General features: G+C 42.2%; 1 long non-coding RNA gene across 1 annotated transcript; it reads right to left on the reverse strand.

Annotated features, from left to right (window-relative positions):
• Positions 1-816: 816 nt before the first annotated feature.
• Positions 817-10,013, reverse strand: LOC128147269 (uncharacterized). The gene is made up of 4 exons (XR_008236984.1): positions 9,762-10,013; positions 5,049-5,135; positions 1,429-1,563; positions 817-1,079 (listed from the first exon to the last, which is right to left on the reverse strand). It is a non-coding gene; the product is annotated as an uncharacterized LOC128147269 (long non-coding RNA).
• Between the last annotated feature and the right edge of the window lie 575 nt (positions 10,014-10,588).

Below are 10,588 nucleotides of genomic sequence, written 5' to 3' on the forward strand. Positions count from 1 at the left end.
ACAGGAGCTATATGAGCCCCAGCTCAGCCCTAGACTGCAAGCATGGAGCAGAAGAAGGGGCTGTTTGCTTTTTAACACACTGCATGACCCTGCCTTCTCCGTGCTGGCTGGCCACATTGTACTGTACTCCAGTCACAAGTATGTTTAAACAGCTCTTTAGCCCGATTAAACACCACTGTCTTTGGTTATACCCAGGCTCTCTTAAACAAGGAATATTAAGCTGACATTGGGTAAATACATTTTTTAAGCAAAGGCACTTGTAAAGGCCAATTACCATCCCAAAATGTTGCATCAGCTCCCCATGGACACTGTAGCCTGTCTCCTCACACACAGGTGACAGCTAATGTTGCTCAAAGAGATGAAAAACCTATTTGAAAACAGGTTTCTTTGCACCTGCCAGAGGGTGTTTTGTTGAATAGGTTTATGTAAGTATGAGTTTTCTTCTTCTCTTTTTACAAAGAAAAGATTTGCCATACACCCTCACTCTAAATGCCTGAGCACACCTGTGGGAGTGCAGGTTATATATGTAACATCTCCTTACATTGCCTCTACTGCCACAATTTCTTAGCAGGAGGGAAAACATTGATTTCCATTGGCAAGTAAAAGCAGTCAATGTAGTTTGCCTCCCTTTGTGCTCCGTAGTTTCTCAGTCCCTAAATTATCACTCTTCAAAGACCAAATCAAGGAGTCCTTACATCATGTAACACTTCAACATGCTATTCTGTGCAGATGGTTAGCACACCCAGATCTTTATAACAAATGAGAGATCACCAGATATTGCCTCTACTGGATGATGCTTCAGTAGCTACCAAAAAGCTGCATAATGACCTTCCATCACGAGAAATACTGAATTGGAACCAGATTGAATGGTGGCATTAGGACAGACCAATACACTGCATTAAAGAACAGGCAGTATTCACATCATCCTCTAATTAATGCTTTTATTCACACTTACATTTAAGGCCATCCTGCATGTTTCCAACTCCTCATCTGGTCTCTTCCATGTTACTTACTAAGTCATTTCTCCATTGGGGCTGTCCTCCAGTGTCGTGGAATGAGCATTCTCCAAGGTGATAGAGCTGCACAGACAGACAACTGAGAGAAGCCTGGAGTTTGACAATTAAATGAAAAATCCTGTGCACCAGAAAGGGGCCATTTTTTCTCTCCCTCTAGGCTAGTAGAACTTCTGTTTGGCAATGAAATGGAAAACTGTAACATTTTAGCCAAAATTCAAAATAATTTGTAAGAAAAGTATCATTCCTCTTGGGAACCATATTTAAGGTTTCCAGTATTTAAAAAAATGCTATCACTATACTATCTTCTGGACAAGATCTAGCAAAGGCCAGGTTCTTGACTCAGTCCTTTCTCTTTCTGCTGAGAACATGCAGATCTGAAGTGTCAGGAACATAAATATATATTTTGTCTTACCTTCTGCAGCAGGACTTCTTAGTAAGAAAAATGCTGGCTTCTTGATCAAAACTTGAAAAAGACAGTAGATGGAAGAGCCGCTATATGGTTTTTGAAAGCAGATGCAAGCTTACTGCACTGCACCAATGCTCCAAGCTGAGCAAAAGCTATATGTTAGCTTGGTGTCCCAACTGAGCTAGTATCACCACCTCTGCACTCAGTTCTCATCTGCCTGCAGATTTCTTGGAGGCAAGACCTTATCACAGGGTTGGGACAAGGATGGAGATAGAAAAGATTTTTCCCCAGCAGTGTAACATACATAGCATGAAACAAATTAAAATGATCAAAGACCACCCTGATGAGCAGAAGAAGGAAAGGAAAAACTGCAGGGGGTTCCCCTGGGTTATCTCCTTACGCACCATCAGCCAGTAGGCCAACATAGACCCCACATGGGATGGGTCCCACTCAGGCAGGTGCTGCTCATCTAGGATGAGGCACGGCTCCAGAGAAGGCAAATAGGAGAGCCTGGCAGCAAGCTGAGGTGCTGCTGGAGGAAGACTTCACAGTGCATCACTTCTGAGGGTGAGGGGGTTTAGGGCTTCCTTGGTGCAGGCTTTGCTGAAATCATGCTAGGTTGTATCCTGAGCCGGTGGTCTTGGATTCTGAGCTGAGATCTTGCCCCTAACTGGGCAAGGAAGGGGAGTTCCCCAGATTAGGTACTGGCACATGGTCTAATGAAAAGTATGTTTTCTCTGTCTTCTGTTGTACTTGGTTGTTCTGTTATTCCCACTATACAGGAAAGCTTTGCTAAGGGCTTATACAGTAGAGTGGCCATGGTACTCTCTGCCCTGAGCTGGTAGCCTTTGTAGTAATCCATTGCTGCCTACCAAAACACCAGGAGGTATCAATGCAAGTGCAGAGTCACGCAATCATCTCTGATGCTTTAAGTAATCAGCCTGGCAACCCCATTGCCGTTCTCTGGGGCTCTGAACTTCTCTCTCCTTCCACAGAGAACCCCTGTGTTGATGAAAGCAACTGGTCTGCATGCGTCTGTGCCAACAGAAACCAGCAGGCTGATTATGTCTGTGTTGAACACCGTCTGTCCCGCACCCCATTAGCACACTGACATCTTGGCTCAGCCCCACATCCTTTCCAGTGGCTGGTTGTTGGTAGGGCTCTCCCTCTGTGGTCCCCACTTCAGCTCAACACAGACCTGCTGCATCACACCCCTGATGGGGTTTACAGCTACAGAAAAGGGTGGAGAGCCAACAATAAGAAAAACAGTGGCTCAATTAGTTCCCACTGGCACAGTAGCACCCTGAGCACAGCTAGGAAGGTGGCACGTGGGTGACTGACACAGCCTCTCTGTTCTCCCAAAAGCCTCCTCTAAAGGGCTGGACTCCTCATCATGTCCTGGTTGTCCCCCTTGGAGGCATTCTGCACAGCTGCCGGAAATCTTCCCAAGCACCCAAAGCTGTTGCTCAGCTTGGTTTACCTGCATATGAAATGCAATGAGCAGAAGTAGCAACATGCTTCACAGACAAGCTGTGAGATCTCCTTAATGAATGTGCATGAAGGACCCAGGGTGGGTAAATGCAAAATAACAAATAAATAAAACCATGCCATCTCAGAGTGTTGCTAAAGGAAGCTGAGCATGTGATGAAAACAGGTTTTAATAGATCCTGACCATACCTCCCTATGTTGCAGGCCTGTGAGCAAAATCCAGTGTGCCTCATGCCATGTGTGAGGAGACTTGGAGAGCCATAAGCATAGTCTTGAAGTTTCAATTTTTCTTCTTTTTTTTTTTTTCCAAACATGAGGTTTTTAGGATGTGTAATCCTAGGCACATCTGATTTGTACAGCACCTGTGCTGCGCTGTGTTTTGGTGATCTAGTACTGATATCCTGGGTGGTAACATAAAATATTCACAAAGACAAATGTGAACTGAAGTCACTACAGGCTCCCTCTGCCAGCTGTGTGGACAAAAGAAAAAAAAAAAACAAACCTCAAAAAACCCCCAAAAAACAAAACCCACCCAGCTAAACTAAATGTGGCAAGCAAGCAGAAGTGCCTCTGTCTGAGCCTGTGCATATGTGAGTTAGTCTGTGTGCTTTAAGAGCCAAATTAGAAGGGGTTTGTGAACAATGTTCTCCTGACAAGTCAGGTGAATTTTATTCCTTGCTTTCAGCTGCTCTAGTGAATTTTATGCAGCTCTCCAGAGACACTCAAGCTCACAGAGCTCCTTCCAAAAATGTTGTCTTTGCTCCCTCTGTTACATCCCTCTCCTTGTCAAACTTCCACTGCTCTAGTCTCCATCTCTTTTAAATGGGCTTTTGCTGTTCATTTTTGTGTTTTAGTGACTGCACGTAGCCAAAAGTTTTTCTTCCAGTCAGCCCTGAAACAGCCGTGAACTTAAACTGCTTCCCTTTGACAAAAGCAGAGGGGCACAGAGACTTATAAATCTCCTGAAAGGAGAGAATAAACCATCAGGACAGGACTGTGGGAGGCTGGTACTGTGGGTGCCCATGGGATGAGATGTTCCTCAAGGTCAGCATCCCTTGTGGTACCTCTGCGGGATGGGGCATGAGTTCCTATAATATGTAGGGTTTAGACAATAGTGAAAGAACAAGTAGTAGCAAAGAGAGGGTGTGGGTTTTGTTTTGGGGTTTTTTTGTTGGTTTTGTTCCCCATGACCCCATTGCATATAGGATTTGAGGTCCAAACCAGAGGCTGAAGGAGCAGGGGTCTGCTTGGAGGACATGGTCTTTGCAGGAGCCGCTGGATGCTTCTCGCTGACCATCATAGGCATAACAGTTGCTCAGGCTGGTCTTGGCTCTCAACACACTTGCCCCTCCAGGGCAGGTTTGTTTCCCACTGGTCTCTCCTGGCCTCACCTGTGAACCACGGTGTGAATTAATGCCACATGTAATGCTGGGGACACCTGCCAGCCCGGCCCACACGGGCCCAATGACCCTGTGATGGCAGGGGACTGGTGGGCGCTCCTGACCCAGGGAGGATTTGAATGACAGACCCAGAGGCAAAAGGCTCAGTATCCTGTTACTAATCCCATCATCCAGCCAGATCCCCATCTCTTCCTTCTTCTTTTCTTAAAGGGCATTTGCTGCACCAGCTGCCAAAATATCTCAATTGCATCATGTCAACAGATCCTTCTCAGCCTGATGTTTTTTACTAGGAAAGGCTGGGCTTAACTCTTCCATTAAACAATTAAAGCCATGCGCATCAAACTCAAAACAGGCTCTGTTATAAGAGAACAATAAATATTGATGACTTGAGGCAAGTCTGGCTTTTATGACGTTTGATGACAACTGGTATCACTTACAAAAATTACATCATAAAGAAAAAGCAATTAAATTGCATGTCATCAGACAACATTAAATGTCAGAAGAAATATGTTTATCCTTTGTTTTCAGATCCAAATTCAGTTCTAAGATTTAAATGAAATCTAGAGCTGCTCTGATATTTATCAGGCACCATTACAAAAAGTCCTGGGGTATTTTTGTTTGCTAACTCGCTCATTGCCAAGGGTGGTGTTTGTTTACGTTCCTGTTCTTTCAAGCCAATTTGTGCCTAGTAGAGCATCCTCTGAATTGAAACATCCCCTTCCTCTTTACCCCACCCACCTTATTTTTGTCTGTTCTCATCCTCTGGAGGAATCATGAGCTGCCAGCTTGTTGAAAACCTCAGGGTAATCAATGGCAATACTGGGCCTGGGGATGAGATTCACAGAGGTCTGGTATTAGCAATAAACCATGGGTTTGTTGAAGATGTTTGGAGATGAAAACACTTTGTCTCCTGTTTTTTTCCTAAGGTAAATAAAATTAGGACTGTCTGGACCACTACACCACAGTTCTGCGGTTCAAACAAAACAAACCCTCCCTCTGGATGTGAACCTCAAGATCCTATATATAGCCAAGGATGTTAAAATAAATGCTATTATTAAGCAATGGTAGAATTTTCAGCTACTCTGAGTGCTTTAATATCTATTGCTACATACATTTAAAAAAAAAACGCACACAGAGAAGTCTTAAAATACATGTCTTCGTCATGAGGTCCTTTTGCTGGCCAATTCTCAAAATGCTTCCTTAGCTTTGCACGGAATGATAGATCACGTGAGAAATCTGGCCCAGAGGTCATTACAATGTTTGTCTGGTTTCTCTTTTGATAGTTGAGGCAAGTGTAAAAAAAGTTACCATTTGGGGAGGAATAGGCGGAAGAAAGTAGAAATGGCACTCAGCAAGCCTCTGGGAGGGTACAAATGTCATTTCTCTTTGAAACAGCACCCAACAGCATTCAGCACATCTTACAGCAACCTACATCTCTCTGGCATCTGAAAATGAGCGAGCTGTTTCAGCAGAAGAGCCTTGCTATTGCTTTCATTGTTACCAACGTCTCCTGAGGTCTAGTGTAGGGGCAAAAAAATACCTGCTCAAGTTTTTTGACTCAACCTTACTAGATGAATGTGTTCCTGATTCTCCTGTAGCTTATATGCAAAGATGCAGTTGGCCACTGTACATCTTCGAGGTAAACTGTGCCCTGAACTTCAGTGTCTTCTCAAACATCAGCCAGAATTCTGGATTTAAGTACTTGGAAGATTGGGTAAACCCTGCTCTTTATTGTAAGTTAAGCCCACTGAAGATTTCAGTGTTTTTCTTTTAGATGTCTGCTAGAAGGGGTCAGGGGAGTTGTTTTCAGCTCTGGGGGATCTAAACCCAGACAATTAAATTATGCAAAAATGGCATTTCTGGAACAATTTTGCAGTAAAAGTTTCAGTCATGCTTTTACTTGTTGAGTTTTTGGCTCATCCCTGATGAGCCAAAAGAGGAAGGGGGAAATCTAATTTTTTTTTTCTCTCCTGAATGGCACACAGACTGTCAGTTCATGGGAGCTGAATAATCATTGCTGGGTGTTAGGTCTCAGATTTTCTGACTATTTTAAAGCAAGGCAGGGGTAGCTGCAGTTGTTTTACACTAAGGAATTTCAAAGAATCATCATATGTTTTTTCTTGTGGTTGAAATGCTTAAAATATTCCTGTTCCTAAAGTAAGCTGAATTTACACACATCTATATGTATATATAAACAAACACACACTAAGGCTCTAAGTCTGCTGGGGAAAAAAAATGTAGCAGTCAAAATAGGAATACATCTAAGTTATTCTGGGGGACTATGAAAGCATCAAAAAGTAAATACAACCTATAAAAAAAAATAACAAAAATCAGGCATTCATAAGGACTGGAAGGTATTCCGTTGGCTTTGCTCATTTGCATGTCAATGCCACAATGCCATGCCAGCGCAGAGCTGCTTCATAGCAGCACTGGTGTCTAAGCCCAAGGGAACAATGTAAGAGGTCGTATCAGCACATTTGTGGGTTCACTGATTTCTTTTCAGTGTGCTCTGGAAAACAAAACAAAAGTGGAGGGACAGGAGCTGTATCCTATGTGGTGATTTGCTGCTGACCTTTCACGTCTTCAGCACAAGCACGGTTGCTGGTTTTCCAGCCTCACACGCTTTACGTTGCACAACATGGTGGAAGGAGAAACCCTTGAATTCCACTGTGGGCTCTGCTGTTGTAACACATTGCTGTAGCTTCACGATTAGCGCAGCACCTACCTAGGTATGCTTTGACTACCAGCTTTTCCATGCCTGAACTTAAAGGTCAGGATGTCTTTGGCTGAAATAGGAGCAGTCAGCTTTAATTATCACTCTGTCAAGTTCTGTAAAGCCTTTTATCTGAATGTTCCAGGGCATTTTACGGATGTTAAGGGGCAAATTTGGCTGTTACACATACACAGGCTTTCTTCACGGAAGCTATATTTGTGGCTCTGATTTGAACCCACTAATGAAGTTTTGCACTATCACATCAGCAGATGCTCTTAGGAGGAGCAGCCACCAGCAGCTATGTGACTTGGAAAGCAGACTAAGCAGATACGTAGGGTGAGAAATACGAAAGATACTGAGTGTGCAGATGGAAACGGTAAGCAAGCCTCATGAGAAGCTTCTGCTTCAGTAGTTACACAGGTGAAGTACTCTTGAAATACTTGTTGCCCCATATTGGTTTTACATAGGGCTCCTATACCTTTCCTCAGCACTTGGCACTGGCTCATGATCACAGCCCTGATTTTTGCAGTTCATGCTCTCAGGTTGGTAGTGTTCCCTGCAGGCTTAACCTGGCCAGGACTACCACCTTCATTAGATAGTTAAGAATTTAGAAGTTGCAGCTCCAAGACTCAATTTTCTTTGTGGAGCTTGCTCCAAGTTATCTCACCATGACTTAAGAAGACTGCTTAAGCAAGTCCAGCTGTTGTCATGGGGTAAACATGAATAAGTACTCTGAATTAGCTCTCCCACTACAGCTACAACTAATTCTATTTATTCATTTTTTAAATGCCTGGGAACTTATGCTAGGACCCCACCATGCTGTAATACCAAAGCAACAACGGGAGACTGGTGGAGAAATCCAAAATCTTTAAAACTAAAAATAAATTCAGCAGCTGGGGGATACCGGGAGGAAAAATAAGAGCTGCCAATATATGCAGCATTTTTCGGCCTAACACTATGTGCCAATTTTAGCTTGTCAACCATTGCTGGCAGTAGACAGAGAATGTGAGTGATTTTCATTAATTACCATTTCTCTGCCAATGTAGATAACCAGAACTTTCTTCCACCTCACTGATGTGCAGTGTGACTTTTCTTTTTTTTTTTCTCATTTATAAAACTTCAAATTATCTTTTTACCCAGGAACTTTCATCAGGCTTTAAACCTATAATTTTTTTTCTGGATTGAAACTGTGTCTCATTGATTTCAGTTCTATTTTACACTTGCATGCACCTTCTTGGACATTGAATGCTGAACAGCCTTTGTGTAGTTTCAGCTGTTCTTAGATGACAGTAAAACCTTCTCTTCTCTGCACTGGATCTTTTTTTTTTTTTTTTGCATTTATAGACAGCTTCAGATCCAGGTAGGGCATCCAGAACCCCAAACTTTCCTTTGTTTGCCTTGGCTATGGAGTATGTGTGCAGAAAGCTGAAATGAAAAGGGGCAAAACTACCCAAGTGGGGAAGATGACATTGCATTATTAATGAGGCACACTTTGTGGAAGTACCTATAGCTTTTTAGCAAACCAACTAGAAACCAGATGTTGCTGTTGATCTACCTAACGTTTGGTAGTAGCCCTTTCAAATGGTGACCTTTACCTTCCATGCTGTAGCCATGACTGTCGAAGTATATAAGCAAGGCCTACAAGGACAGGCAAAACCATCTGGCTTAATATAAGGTAACTTCCCTCCTTACTGCTACTGTCTTGTTTGTGCTCTTAGACTAGCACTAGGACTACAATGATGCTAATCCTTTGTCATTAGCAAGACCTTAATTATTTTGTTCATGAGTTAGGAGGTGACTTTGAAGGCTACAGGGGTTTTACGCAGATTTGCTCCGTGATTCAGTGGTTGATTTCTTTCTCCCTACTCAGAATGTTTATTCTTGGTTGAACAAATAATGGATGAGCAAGTTTGAAAAAAGTGAGAGCTAATTGAAAACATCAATTCAAGACTGCTGGTGTATTCAGAACATTTTGTTTAATGTTTTCGCTAAACTTGTTTTGTTAAACAATCGTATTTCCAGCACAAATTGGAAAAATGCTAGAGTCTTCCATAGAGATGTGCTCAGTCACTTCATCACTTTCTGTGAGGATAAGTTAATAGTTTTCCTCTCTTTAAAGAATAGTATCTGCTCTGCCCACTACGTTAAGGCTAACTTTCTGAATTAATCCCTGCAGTTCTGTGACTTAGAATCTGACTTACAATATTCATTTCACCATCTGTGTTGACATAGAAGATCAACCTGTGTTTCACATCTTTTTGCAATCTGTCACTGAAATCAGCAAAGTGTTTAGAACTAAACCATGTTTTATCTTAATGGTGGGAAGACAGTGTTTAGAGAAAAGTGTTTTGATGGAAAAACAATGTTATTATCTAGCCTTACATCAATTATTCTAAACATATCTAGTTTCTTTATACGTCCTTAGGGTGTTAGTGATCTAGTTTGATTCCTTTTCTTCTCTTAATCACCTGGGCATTAGCATTTATGAAAAAAGTTAGTCTTGCAAATTGGATGGAATGGAAATACAATTTTTAAAAATTAATAGCTTTGGCATGCTTCTGTCATGCCTCCATATTATTCAAGGCAGTTCTTAAGTAGTTCTTAAGCTTTTGTTGGGTTTAACTGCAGCTTTGTCCTTCTAGTCTGTTATTAAACAAAATCTGATTCATACAAGAAACATTTATATCCAAGTCATGACACAATGGAACATGCATGTAAGCTTCTGATGAATGTCCTACCTGATGAGGTGCCCAGATCAATCGTTTCATACCCATTAAGGTCCAGAAGACTATTCCTATTCTTCACATTAGGCTCCTGTTTCTGAATCAGGGTCTGGGTGTCCCTTCAGGTCATTTTTGTAGGCAGATTGAATCTCTGCTCTTATGTCGTCAACCTAGGGGAATTGTATCTTCACTAATTCTGCCTTGGGACCCTGAAGCCTTCTGGTTTTTCTTGCCTTCAGGCTGTACCACAAAGAAAACTAGCCAGGCTTGTTCTTGTAACTCACTGTCAACATTTCTGAAAGTCTGTGAAGAACCCCGCTAATTGTGCTTACGTGTTTGCTTCCACATGATTAAGTTCAGCTGTTTAGCTGAACTCTAGGAACTGTCAAGCCTCATTAACTAATCATACGTTCCGTGAAAAAATTGTGTCTGACAGCTTCATGGACATAAATGCCCTCTAGTGACTGGTGACCACTGTAAGGAGCTGTACTTTGTGTAGAGCCTGTGTATTCTTTGGTAAACATCTATGTCTCTCTTACAGTACTGGTCTGTTATGGGAAACTTTAATGAAATTTAGTTTTGGAGAAAACATTCACCCTTTATTCTTTCCTTTTTAATACTTATATTAAAGATACTGTATGTGAGAAACCCCTCTAACACTGCCATGTTTGTTCAGCTTTTCCCTCCATCTCTTTCCAGATAGCAGGAGCAGATAATAGTTGTCACTTTTCCCTGATAAACCTTGATGCCACATTTGCCCCTGGAGATGGTCTGGAGTAGCCCATCTGAAACTGGTGTTACTTGGTCTAATTGTATTTCTCCACAGCTGGAGTAACCTTGCT

The sequence above is a fragment of the Harpia harpyja genome, chromosome 10 (assembly GCF_026419915.1).
Source record: "Harpia harpyja isolate bHarHar1 chromosome 10, bHarHar1 primary haplotype, whole genome shotgun sequence".
Taxonomy (NCBI): domain Eukaryota; kingdom Metazoa; phylum Chordata; class Aves; order Accipitriformes; family Accipitridae; genus Harpia; species Harpia harpyja.